Below are 12,279 nucleotides of genomic sequence, written 5' to 3'. Positions count from 1 at the left end.
ATAGTTAAGAAACAAGTGGTGTATAGTTAAATACCTATAGTTGACAAGTGAAGTTCCATTAACAAGAAACGATGTCTTCTTAATCTATCGATGATGATGACGACGATAATGATGATGAGAAAGGAGAAAGAAAGACGGAAAATTTTATCGATTAGAAATACACGAGCTAGTTGATACAGTGGTAAATTGATATATTAAAATTATTTACTTTACGATATTACGCTACGCTGATAATAGTACTTGTTATTCAATCATTTTCATTCTTATAAATTTTACTTTTTTTTATAATATTGTAATTTAATATTATAATAATTGTAATATTATAATACTTTAATATTATAATGTTTTACTTTAAATTATAAAACACTTATGAATAAGCGATTTGTTAATTACTTATCAAATTTATAATAAGCGAAAAGAATTCATTCTTTTATTTATTACTTACTATTTATTTATGAAGTTCCCTGAAGTTCACTCTTTTCGTAAGAATCCAAAATTGTTGTGAATTTCTACGACTTAAAAATCGCTCTTAAAGTTTTTATCTTATCACACTTAATTTTATATGCAAATTGTGCTCACTAAACACTATTTTCTTGAAAACACGATTTTTCAAATGCACTTTAAGAGATGCGATTATTATTTGTTATCCTGATATTTGTTAAGTAAAAATTATTTCGTTTTAAATAGATTGGAAAAGTGTCTTAACTCTCCGAAGTAGTACGACGAATTAATATCCTAAACGAACGCAAATAGCTTTTGTCCTTGTGACCTGAGTCTAACACGCTTCAACACGTACAGTTTCTTTGTTGTATCTTCGCTAGTAAACAAACCGAGTAAGGGATTAAATAAAGGAAACAAAATTATTCGATGAGTCATAATAGTTACGTGATGTGTATTTGGAAATTTCCCCTCTCTCTTTTTTCTGTCTTGCCTTCTTTGTTTCGAAATTAAGCAGATATTACGGCAGAAATTATACGTAATATATAACACCTAAATTATAAAATGAAATATTGAATATTTTCGTTACGTTGTTAACATAAAAATATAAAATACGAGATCGAAAATGTAGAGAGAATATGAAAGAGAGAGAGAGAGAAAGAGAAAGAGAGAGAAAGAATATAAAAACATAATAATAAAGAAAGAGAGAAAAGGATCAACACTAAAAAGGGCCGATTCCTTTGCGGCCCTTCTTAGAGTCGTTATTGACGATCGATCTGCGCATTGACGGACAGCTATCGAGAAGTCCTCCCCGCTGAGTACACCGTCCTTACTTTTTATCCTTTGCCATGGATGACGTGGAATAAGACGAAGAAGATGAAGAAAGAGAGAGTGTAAGAGAGAAAGAAAGAGAGAGAGAGAAGAGAAAGAAGGAATCTTAGCTTGGCTCCTTCGGAATATGGTCGCAATTACCACGGGAGATTAATGAGTCGATGCTCTCGCACGATGCGAAACTACTCTACGAAGAAACCTTCCTCTTTGCAACCCTTCTTCTTTTTTTTCTTCTGTACTTCTTACTCGTTCCTCCTTTCGAAGCTTCGTGCGAAGGAGAGAGTGAAAATTGAAAATTAAAATACCTATCGATAGGGTTTAATCGGATCGATATCGTTCAAATATCGTTTGTACTTTTTTTCTTTTTCTTTTTTATCGAGCTCATAAACGAAAATTTTTAGAGAAGATAAGTCCCAGATAATATATCGAATTTACGTGCCTGACTGAGATTGATCAAAACGATTGAGATATTGATTAACCTACTTTTTCGAAGTATTAGATTTTTATCCAGATTAATACACTAGTTTTTGATTAATACACACATATATATGATATAATTAAAACTAAATATAATTATATATTTTATTCGATATAAGAGAGTCACTTACATCGTTGAAGGGAAAGAAGAAAAACCAAGGATTGAAGTTTATCGTTCAGCTCCGGTCTCACGCGATGCTTACTCTACTACGATCTTAGAACGACTGGCACGACGAACAAGACGAAAGGACAAAGCACAGAAGAAATGGAAACAGAGGTCACATTGCTACGTGATTATATACATACTTAGATATCTGAGGTCGTATTGTCACGTAATTATCTACTGTATATGTTTTTGTAAATAAATATTTTCCTAATATATACTCTAATATTAATATCGATTTTCCGAGGCAATTTAAAAACAGGGTAGCTTGTTGATAATTTATATTGATAAATATGACAGTAAACCAATCGTTGGTAAAGCTATAGATTAATTACAACAAAATAAATAAATAGTAATTTGTGTATGATTTAACAAACGATGACCGTTCCATTTTAATATTTCATGAAAATGCATAGCACGTTTCCTATTGAAATTACTCGGATAACTAGTTCCGACTTAAAGCGATAGAGATTCGAATAGCTAAGAAGCGAATAGGTTGGTTACTCTTCAACGAACGCATCGCTCGACTTCCTCCTCAATTACCTCTAATAACCTCGTATAAAATTTCAATTGCTTTCATAATGTTTTCATATAAATTTCTAGGCCTTCCGATACGTCGATCGATTAAACCATGATTATAATTCTACTTAAGGTACAAACGAGTCCGAAAGAAACTAAGGAGCTTTGATGGATAACATTTAATTAGTAATGCACCGTCTACAATTTTCTTTGCGATCGACTATGATCCTTTTAAGAAGAAGAATTTCTCATCCTTTTCTTCTAACCCTTCTAATTAAACTTCGATATAGTTCAGACGTATTTATCGCAAGAACAAAAAAATTCGAGCGAAAGATTTATGCAAAATTGAATACCACTTTGATGTTAATACCACGCTGTTAACTAATCCCACTAATATTTAATAAATCCATCTAAGCTATTGTACTATTCTTCTTTGTTTCTTTTCTCCACTTTCTCTTATTTCATTATCAAGAGGGAATTTCGCGAATATCCTTCAACGTCAAATTGCCACGTCTTAATAATAAGAACGAAAGTATTTAAAATATTCATATACGTAGAAGCCTCATTAACGGGTCGTTAATCGCCCTATTAAAACTCGGATACACTTTCGAGAAAGAAATTTGAGACTTCGCAGACAACAGATGGCAAATTCATGAGGGAACGACGGGAGGGCTGGCGAGGGCCATCATCGCTCGAAGGGCTTAAAGGATAGCTAATCCGGAGCTCTCGACGTTGTTCGCGTGCGGAGGAGGAAACGCACGCACCCGTGAGGAAAGAAGAAGAGAGAAGAACGAAAGCATGAGAGAGAGAGAGAGAGAAGGAGAAATTCTCTTATCGAGGCGAGGTGGACAAACGTGCAACAGCACTACGTCACTGTATCACACGTGTTACAGGCAAGAGGCAAAGGGACAAAATCAAGTATTATCGTATGTTAAACAGTTCCTGGTCCCGACTAGTCGTCGTCCTTCCTACCGAAGTTGCATGTGCAACGAGTTGAAGAAGTAACAAGAGAGGAGGAGAGAGAAGGAGAAGAAGACGAGAGAGAGAGAGAAAAAGAGAAGATTCGGTCCAGCGCTAACCAGTCGGATATTGCTTCTGATTCTTTGCTGCTTTCTCTTTCTTTCTGTCTTTCTCTCTCTCTCTCTCTCTCTCTCTCTTCTTCTCTCTTTTTCCCTCTCTCTCTTTCTCCCTCACTTCCTTGACTCTCTTTTCACGAGGGCTCGAAAAAAGCCATTAACCGATATCCATCTGAGGTCATTCCTTCTTTCCAACGCGAAGAAGATCTCCCTTCTCTCTCGCACACGCGAAGCTCCAAGGCATTTTCGGCGTTATCGCGCAATAACGAACGAGTAATGCATCCTTACCGAAGCCCGGAGGCGCCAAATGAATTACAATATTTCATTCTCACGCCCATGTATGTACGTATACCTCATCGATGCTGTCTCGCCTCCCTTTCACTTCGCTCTATTGGCCAGGCCCTAATTGCATTTGATTCGTTTATTAAATTCATACCCAACGCGATGAACCAACTTTGATTTTCTTTCTTCTACCTTTTATATCGTACCCCTCTTGTAAAAATATTATATAAAATTTTCATAAAATACGATTCCTCTCTCATAGATAAATCGTTATCTTTTGAAATATCTACTACACGTTAGAATTAATGTAATACATCGATAAGACTCTGGTAAACATTTAAAAGCTACATGGTTAAATGGAAGATTATTAAAGGCAAAATTTATTGAAGGAAATTTTTTTTCATAAATAGAAAACGACCTATTGCAATTATAGAAAAGCGTTGGTTTGAAACTTTCTATCTAGTCTTACAAACGGGATTATTATAATCAGCTTCTTGTCGCACACCAACCGGTAACACTTAATACAAGTTACGGGCGTTACAAGCGCAACTATTAGAACCTCTTCTCGCAACAACCCTCTTTACTCTCTCTTTACTCTCTCCCTCTCTCTCTCTCTCTCTCTCTTTCCTTTTCTCTTTTTTCTCATTCTTCCCTCTCCAAGACTCTTGCACGAGCCTCTAATTGATATAATCCAACGCGGTGCGGCTTTGTTAAGCGAAATCTCGCGGATTATACGGCTTTATGCAATTAGTCGTCCGCTCCTAAGGGATGTTAATACACCATTGATGCACATTAAGCCTCCTCTCATCCTTCTCCTCTTTCTTCAGCAACGTCTTCTTGACTCGTTCGAAATGCGCTCGTAGTAATCCCCGTGATATCTTAATCCTCGCGTAGCCCTTCGTAAGGCTTTTAACTTGAGCTCGCAAGCTCGTTAACTCAACGAGAATCGAATTTTTCATTTTCGTCCTTGTGTTCGTCAATCGAGAAAACTGGTAGAAATTTTTTTTAATCAGATTTTTTTCAAATACACGATGAGATTAGTTATGGCCGTCGATAAAACGATTAACACGATTAATCTCAGACTTATCAATAAAGGGAGTACTACTAAAAATCATGATCTCACATTCATCCGTTCACCCGTGTATAAACATCACGATAATTATACTTGACGTTTGTATCATTTACTTGAGACATTCTTTGAGACACCCAACAAATTCCTACGATGTTTACTCGTACTTGTTTCTTGCCATTTTAAACGCTTACTCATTACTGCCAACGACGAAGACAAATGAAACCCTTTCGTGATACTTTCAATTCTTTTTCTTTGTACAAATAAGATGAAGAAATTACTGAAAGAAAAATGATTCCAGACGAATTCTATACTTATATTCTCTCTTCTATATTCTCTTCTTCGTTTATTAAACATCTATAAATATCATTTTGTGCAATATGGCTTGTAAATTTTTTTTTTCTTTGACAAGCCATCGTAAAATCATTCGGATGTATATATAATATATAAACGCGATCGTCATCATCGTTATCCGATCCTTCTCCGAATTTCTTTTCCAAGTCGATCCGTGATCGACACACGCTGACGTCCTTCCTTCTTAACATCCAACCAGATTCCTCGTGTCCTGGTACCGTTAGGAGAGACATTCGCGTGATTCTATGTACGAGACGGCGAGACGTTGTAGTTACGGTGCCGATTCGAGATACTGATCGATCGGGTGCCTCGTTTCGATCTCTTACCAGAGAAAGAGAGAGAGAGAGAGAGAGAGAGAGGAAGGAAGATAGAGAGTGAGAAAGAAGGTTATCGAAAGAACGTCGATTTAATAAGCGTGAGATAAGCAGACCGATTTCGCGTATTCGAGCGATGATTCGTACCTTGCTGACACAACGATAATTCGATGATGCTCAATTTATCATAAAATCTCTCTTTTTATTTTTGATCGACTACATCATGGACATATTTAAATTTAAATTTCGAAATTAACTATATTTTTCTACAAATTTTTCGAGAATCTTAAAGCAGCTGCTCATCTTTTATCATATTAGCTAATTATATTTATACATATATATATATATAAATCGTATTGTGTGTGCAAACAGAAAACGAGAGTCATAAAAGAAAACATTGGTTCCTCCTTTCGCAATAACCAGGCCGGTCGTTAAAGGATCGCTCCAAGGCAAAATGGTTCCTCGCCGGAAGGACAATGAGGTGCGGCGTAGCTAACGCATAACTTTGGCCAAATGCTAACCTACCAAAATTATACTGGATTTCGTAAGATAAGTTCGTAGACCGTTTATAATAACGCTTTTAGCGTGGTATCCAGGCAAACCCTTTCATAAATATTTCGCTATTTCGCTATTTTAGTAATGACTTTTCAAGAAATCATTTTCATATGTAGGTCTATACGAAAAAATAAAAAAACTAAATAAACGAAAAAGAAATAAAAAAAGAATAAAATAAAGTAAAATAAAATAAAAAAATTCGTTCCCGTTATTTCCATAAATTCTTTTTTTAACGAGATAAGTGTAATTCATCAGCTAAAGACCGTACAAATCTCGAATAAAATCATTTGGCGTTTTAAAGGTGAAATATACGTGACAAAATGGTAGATCAAAGTTCGCGCGTTTCGCGTGGGAGTGAAATTATTTTCCGGTGTAGCATCGTATGCTCAGCTTCGATAAGAGTCGTCTAATGGCGTCTCCTCTATCGTGCCATGTATTTCCATAGAGAATGCTGTATACGCGCGTGTAAGTATGCGTGCTGTGTGTTCCATGCCGCGGCGAACCTAACGGCACCACCGTTGAGATTCGATTAGCGCGTGAGATGCTAAGAGAGTGAGAGAGAGAGAGAGAGAGAGAGAGAGAGAGAGAGGAAAAAGGAGGGGAAAGGTAATTACTGAGAGGCGGTTAGAGAGGATTGGATGTATACGAAGTCGAAGAAAAAAAAAATGAGAACTATGGCGACGAGCCAATGAAACATCGACCGGTCGATACCTCCTCGTTGTAATTATTGTGAGAAGGATAACGAATATCGGCAGGCTATCGTTCGACAATACTCTGTGATTTGTCGCAATGTTCGTTCTCAGCTATTAAACCTTCCGATTGAAGAAAAGAAAATGTTAAAAGTGAGAACATATTTATGAGAACGTCGATTCGGATATCTTATAGGTATAAATATCTCTATAATCGATAATCAATTGAAGAAATAAAAATATTTCTCGTGTATAGACGGGAAGAACGATGAAATATAAGGAACGTTTTGAACGAAACGGGCTCTAGAAAAGGAAGTTAAAGAAAGGAAAAGAAACGAGTCAAAAGCAGAGCGTGGGTAAGACGTAATATTTCCGCAGAGGTAGAAAGGTTCTCGAGAGGGGATGAAATGCCATCGCGTCGCGTTGGTAAGGATAGAAGTGGGGTGAGTAAGGTTGAGCGAAAAAGCCGCCCTTTGTCGGTGTCGTCTTTTAAATCCGTTTAAAGGGACTACCGACCGGACCGAACTGATTAATAGTCGTCTCTCGAAGGCGAGTAGGGCCGAGCTCGATGACAGATTGAGAATGCTTCAGCGACAGCCGGCAAAAATGCCGAGTTCACACTACCCTATGGAATTATTGTTGTCATTACGTCCACCAACGATTCGTCCCTGAGAAAAGATCCCACGATCGACATTTCCGATCTTTTTCTCTTCTCTTTATGGTAGTTTGAAAAAAGGAAGTAGTACAAGTGAATTCCTTCGTAATAATGAGCATAACTAATTGTAAATACTTACGTAAGTACTTACTATATGGTATAAAACAGTTTATAAGTAGGTCACGAGGCTACGTTCTTAAAAGAGACGTCGCAGTTTAAACATTAAAGAGAGAAAAGTCAACACAAATCTAATTAACTCTATACTTTTGTGTAAATATTTTTTAAATATACATTTGCATAATTATCTATAAAATATGTGTCCTTTCTCACGCACACACTCACACACTTTTCTTATTTTCTATCTCCCTCGCAAATTAACACGAATTTAAATGAAATGTTTTTCTTCTTGAAGCTCGAAGATCATTGACCATTGGCCGAAGTATCGCTATACTGTAAAAGAGTCTACAAAAAAGGAAGCAAATACAAAAATACAGAGCGTATAGCGTTGCGTCATGCATTTCGCGATGATTTATGACTGCGGTAGCGATTTCGACTCGCTTGACGCTCGCTTACCAAATTAGTCGCACTCTCATACTTTGATGCCGAGCTAATACGAGCCACAATCCTTTTCTTTCTCTTTCTCTCTTTCTCTCTCTTTCTTTCTCCTTTTCTTAGTTGCCCTTTTACTATCGTGAGTAAGATTACGCGTGGCTTTGCAACAGCTGTTTTAGCAAAACATACGAGTACAAACGAATTCGTCAAAATATTATGTAGTTACATTATCAACGTAGAAAACAACTTGAACGCGAGTAAAAACCAAATTTTCATCTAAAAAAGAAAAAAAATACTCGCAACGAGTGTTGAGCGGTAAACAAAACGAGAGTTCCATCTCGACTCATTTGCATCTCGGCAAAGCGTTAAATTCAACTGCAAACCGCGAATGTTTGCTCGTCCAACACGAAGCACGGTGCTAAGCAACGATCCATTCAAAAAAGGAAAAGATATATATATATATATATATATATATATATATATATATATACACACACATATATATAGAGGGAGAAAAAGGAGCGAAAGTAAGAGAAAAAAAGAGAAACACGTTCTCGCCAAATCCAAACAAAGAAAGAATCAAAAAAATCAGCGAAGTCAGCGGGATGGTCTTACGAGTAAACTGTCCATTTCTCCTCCCTCCTCTCGCCCTCACTCTCTCTCTCTCTCTCTCTCTCTCTCTCTCTCTTTTCTCTCTCTTTCTCTCTCTCTTGATTATTTTCACGCGCGAAAACGGCTTCCGCGGCGGAGCATAAAAAGGAGGGAGCTGCGAGAAAGAAGAGGAAAAAGAGAATCTTGAAATCGCGTTGAAGAAGGCCAAGAAGAAGAAGAAGAAGATCCGCCTTTCTTTTCTCATCCCCCTTCACTCTCACTCATCCTCTCCCTCTCTCTTTCTCTCTCTCTATCTTGTGTGTACGATGAGCTCGAGGCAAGGTAGCGGCCAAGAGATGCCACCAGAGAGTAATTTTACAGCAAATAGGTTTACACAGTATTAGAGAAGGAAACCCTCCCTTCTTTCCCTGTTTCTTTCCCTCTCTCTTTCTACCTTCCTCGCTTCCTCCCTCCCACCCTCTCTCTCTCTCTCTTTCTTTTCCCTTGTAGAGAGAACGTGTGCCGCCGGAGGGTGAATGCACTTACGAGCGTGTCGTCTTGTGTGTAAGAAAAAGATAGAGAGAAAGAAAGGAAGAGGGAGAGAGAGAGAGAGAGAGAGAGAGAGAGAGAAAGAGAGAAAGAGGAAGGGAGGGCCGATCCAGCAGCTATTATTCTCAATTACCATCGGCTATCAGGCACGTCGCGATACGCGCCACGGTAGCTTCGATGACAAGAAACTTTTGCGAAAAGTGGCTGCGACCTTTAGTCACTACCACCACCAGCAACATCACTCTCACACCCTCTTTTCGATCTTCTTCTTCTTCCTTGTCGTCGCTACTTCGGATTTCACGGCTCGTCGTAGCGTACCTACTCGTTCCTTGCCCCCTCGAGCTACTGATGTGTCTCTCTCTCTCTCTCTGTCTGTCTATCTATCGCTCTCTCCCTTTCTTTAACACACACACACACACACACACACACGAATATTCTTTCTTTTACGTCTTTTCTTCTTTATATATCGTGAAATTCTGTTACACCGTGTCGGCGTCAGTCTACCCTTCGGCGACATTCTTTTCTCGAATCAATCGAAGGATCAATGAGTCCTTTGATTATGAATTTATGGAAATTTTCGTAAACGTTGGAACGTATTTGACGTTGTTAAAAAAAATGATTTAAATGGTAATAATTAATGGGAAATATAAAGAGAAGAAAATTCGTTGAAATCGTTGAAATTCTTTCCCTTCAAGTTTTACTCGCGTTATCTAGCAAAGTTAATTATTCCTTGCCCGGTACTAATAAGAAGTAGGCGTGCCCATAATAACGCCTATACCGAATTACAAGACGAAATTGAAATTCAAACGTAACACCGGTCACGTAAGCAACGCGATCCTTCATTCTTAATTCTCTAAGCTGCTTGGTGATTTTAGTTCGTTTGAAAGAGAAAGAGAGAGAGGGGTATAAGGACGGTAATATGGGATTGGAATTTATCTGTGATTATTGCTTAGATGGTGGCATACGAGTAGATATTAGCTCGAGTCGTTCTCTTAGAAAATGACATCGCGCTACTTTCTGAAAGGCAAAGGCTAGCATAATGCTATTCTTGGAATGCGTCGAAAATAGGACTACGTTATCCTTCGAGACCGACTCCTACAAGGCTCAGACAGCCCTGTAATTTTAGCTTGTAATGGGCCTCCTAGTCTAACAATTACATCTCCCTTTCTATTATTTCTTTATTCCTCTTTCTATTCTGTTTACTTCCTTCTTAACCATGAAGATTGAGCCTTTGATTGCCTTTAAACGTTGGATAAAATCATAATATTAAAAACAGAAAACTTTATTTGTGAAATAATTTATACGATATAATTAAGATACCAAAGTTACGATTAGAAGCTTTCTTAGATAAAAATTATTCGAGAATCTAATCTAATAAAAACTACGTCATTATTATTACTCGAAGCAAAGAAACATATCCGTTAACTTTGAATTTTGCAGAATGTAAGAAAACTTATCTATTAGTTGTGTAAAAACTATGAGAGTACAACGAAGCAAAGACTGTGTTCGTTAGAAAGTATAGAACTACGAAGAAAAAGTAAAGGATCGAGGAAGACCGGTTGACCGATCCTCGTCCTTGTCGAGGGTAGGATTCGAACTCGAAGACGATGACGGTGCATGACTATCCTCTTCGCGTTCCCCGTCTTACTCCTTCCCCTATCTCCTCTTCTCACTCACTCTTTCGTCCTTCCCATCTTTCTTTTTCCCTCGAGGACCCTTCGAGGATAATTACATAGTAGCTTAGGCCCCGACGCGGCAAAGAAGAGACCGCTTTCGCCGCATAAAGTAATGGTTAATCGGGACGGTCCACCAAAGAGGAGACGAAACGCAACGTCCCTGTATCATTAGTCGACTTTCTTTATAAAAATCATTCGAACTGTGTATACTTTGTCTATTCAAAGACGTCAAAAACTTTTTCATCCAACTCAAGCCAAATTTGCAAATGATTTCTTTGATCATATTCATGCGTAACTTAAGCTGTGTGTACCTTAACTACCGTTGTCCTTTTTCTCAATTACATCAATGCTACTCGTATTATTATTACCTCGCCCGATGACCTCGTTAAGAGTCGCTACTCCGACTTTATAATCATCTTCTCGTAAACAGGACTACTTTTATACCTTCGAAAGATTTCTCAAACTTGTCCCGGAACAAATAAACTCTCTCTTTCTCTCTTTTTCTCTCTGTCCTCGCGGTACCGTACCGTATTATTAGATCCTCAATCGTAGAAATTATTGCCTCGTTTCTACCATCCTACCATGCTCCGAGTACTCCTTTGGTATCCCTAAAATGACGTAAGATCGGACTTTTCGAGAGAAAAAAAATATATATAAAAAGAAAAAAAAAAGCAAAAGAAAAGAAAGGGTTGAGATATCGCAGCTAATTCGAAGAACGAGTTAACGAGTTCTCCTCACAGAGTATAAATACTCGTCGCAACTTTGAACTTTGTTCAACGATAAATGGCATCAAACGAGAAAATCAAAATGATTTAAGAGATATTAACCTTAATGATATTCTCGATAATGTTTACCATTTACGAATTTTCTATGGCGGTATAAAATATACGATATTAAGTGACAACAAGAAGCCCGAATTAATTAATTCGAACATATAACCAGAAAATCGATGTAAAACATTAAACTCTTAAGCATCCAAGATCTGAATCTTTGACTGGCCGACGTAAATTATCCGCATCCGATTCCTTTTCTACAGCTCACTCGAAGTCGTGCGAAAGTTCGGATCCACCTTCTCGACGAGAGTTCACGGTACTTTGGCGCCAACCTTGGAAAGATTTTGCTTTGTAACTCTCTCTCTCTCTCTCCCTCTCTCTCTCTTTCTTTCTTTCTTTCTTTCTAGCTCACCTCTGTGCACTGTTCTTTCGCGCCTGTGATCTGAGCTTCGCGAGATAGTTTCGAATAGAGATAGAAAGAGTGTAAGAGAGAATGAGAGAGGGAAAAAGAGGTCTCGAGGTCATTTCTGGGCGTGGTAGCATCCACCTTTACATCCTGCATATACCTTTTCTGACCTTCTCCGTTTCTCTCTCTCTCTCTCTCTCTCTCTCTCTCGGTCTCTCTGTCTGCTTTCTTTTCTTTTTCTTCGCAAAGTATCTTTTCCACTTCTTCCACCCCCACTTTCATCCTCTTTCTTCCTTCTTTCGTCGTCCGG

At 37.9% G+C, this 12,279-nt stretch overlaps 1 protein-coding gene across 2 annotated transcripts in view; it reads right to left on the bottom strand.

The window, feature by feature from the left end:
* Window positions 1-12,279, bottom strand: part of LOC127067747 (protein dachsous) — a 277,837-nt gene that overhangs the window by 162,467 nt on the left and 103,091 nt on the right. The window contains exon 1 of one of the 2 annotated variants that reach the window (XM_051003052.1): window positions 1,878-5,745. The exons of the other annotated variant lie outside the window; for it this stretch is intronic. The gene's annotated coding sequence lies outside the window, so the exon portion shown is untranslated. Of the gene's footprint in view, window positions 1-1,877; window positions 5,746-12,279 lie in introns of those variants that run through there. 2 annotated transcript variants of the gene reach the window in all.

The sequence above is a fragment of the Vespula vulgaris genome, chromosome 11 (genome assembly GCF_905475345.1).
Source record: "Vespula vulgaris chromosome 11, iyVesVulg1.1, whole genome shotgun sequence".
Classification (NCBI taxonomy): Eukaryota; Metazoa; Arthropoda; class Insecta; order Hymenoptera; family Vespidae; genus Vespula; species Vespula vulgaris.
Note: the sequence above shows the minus strand (reverse complement) of the source record. Positions and strands in the feature narration are given on the sequence as shown.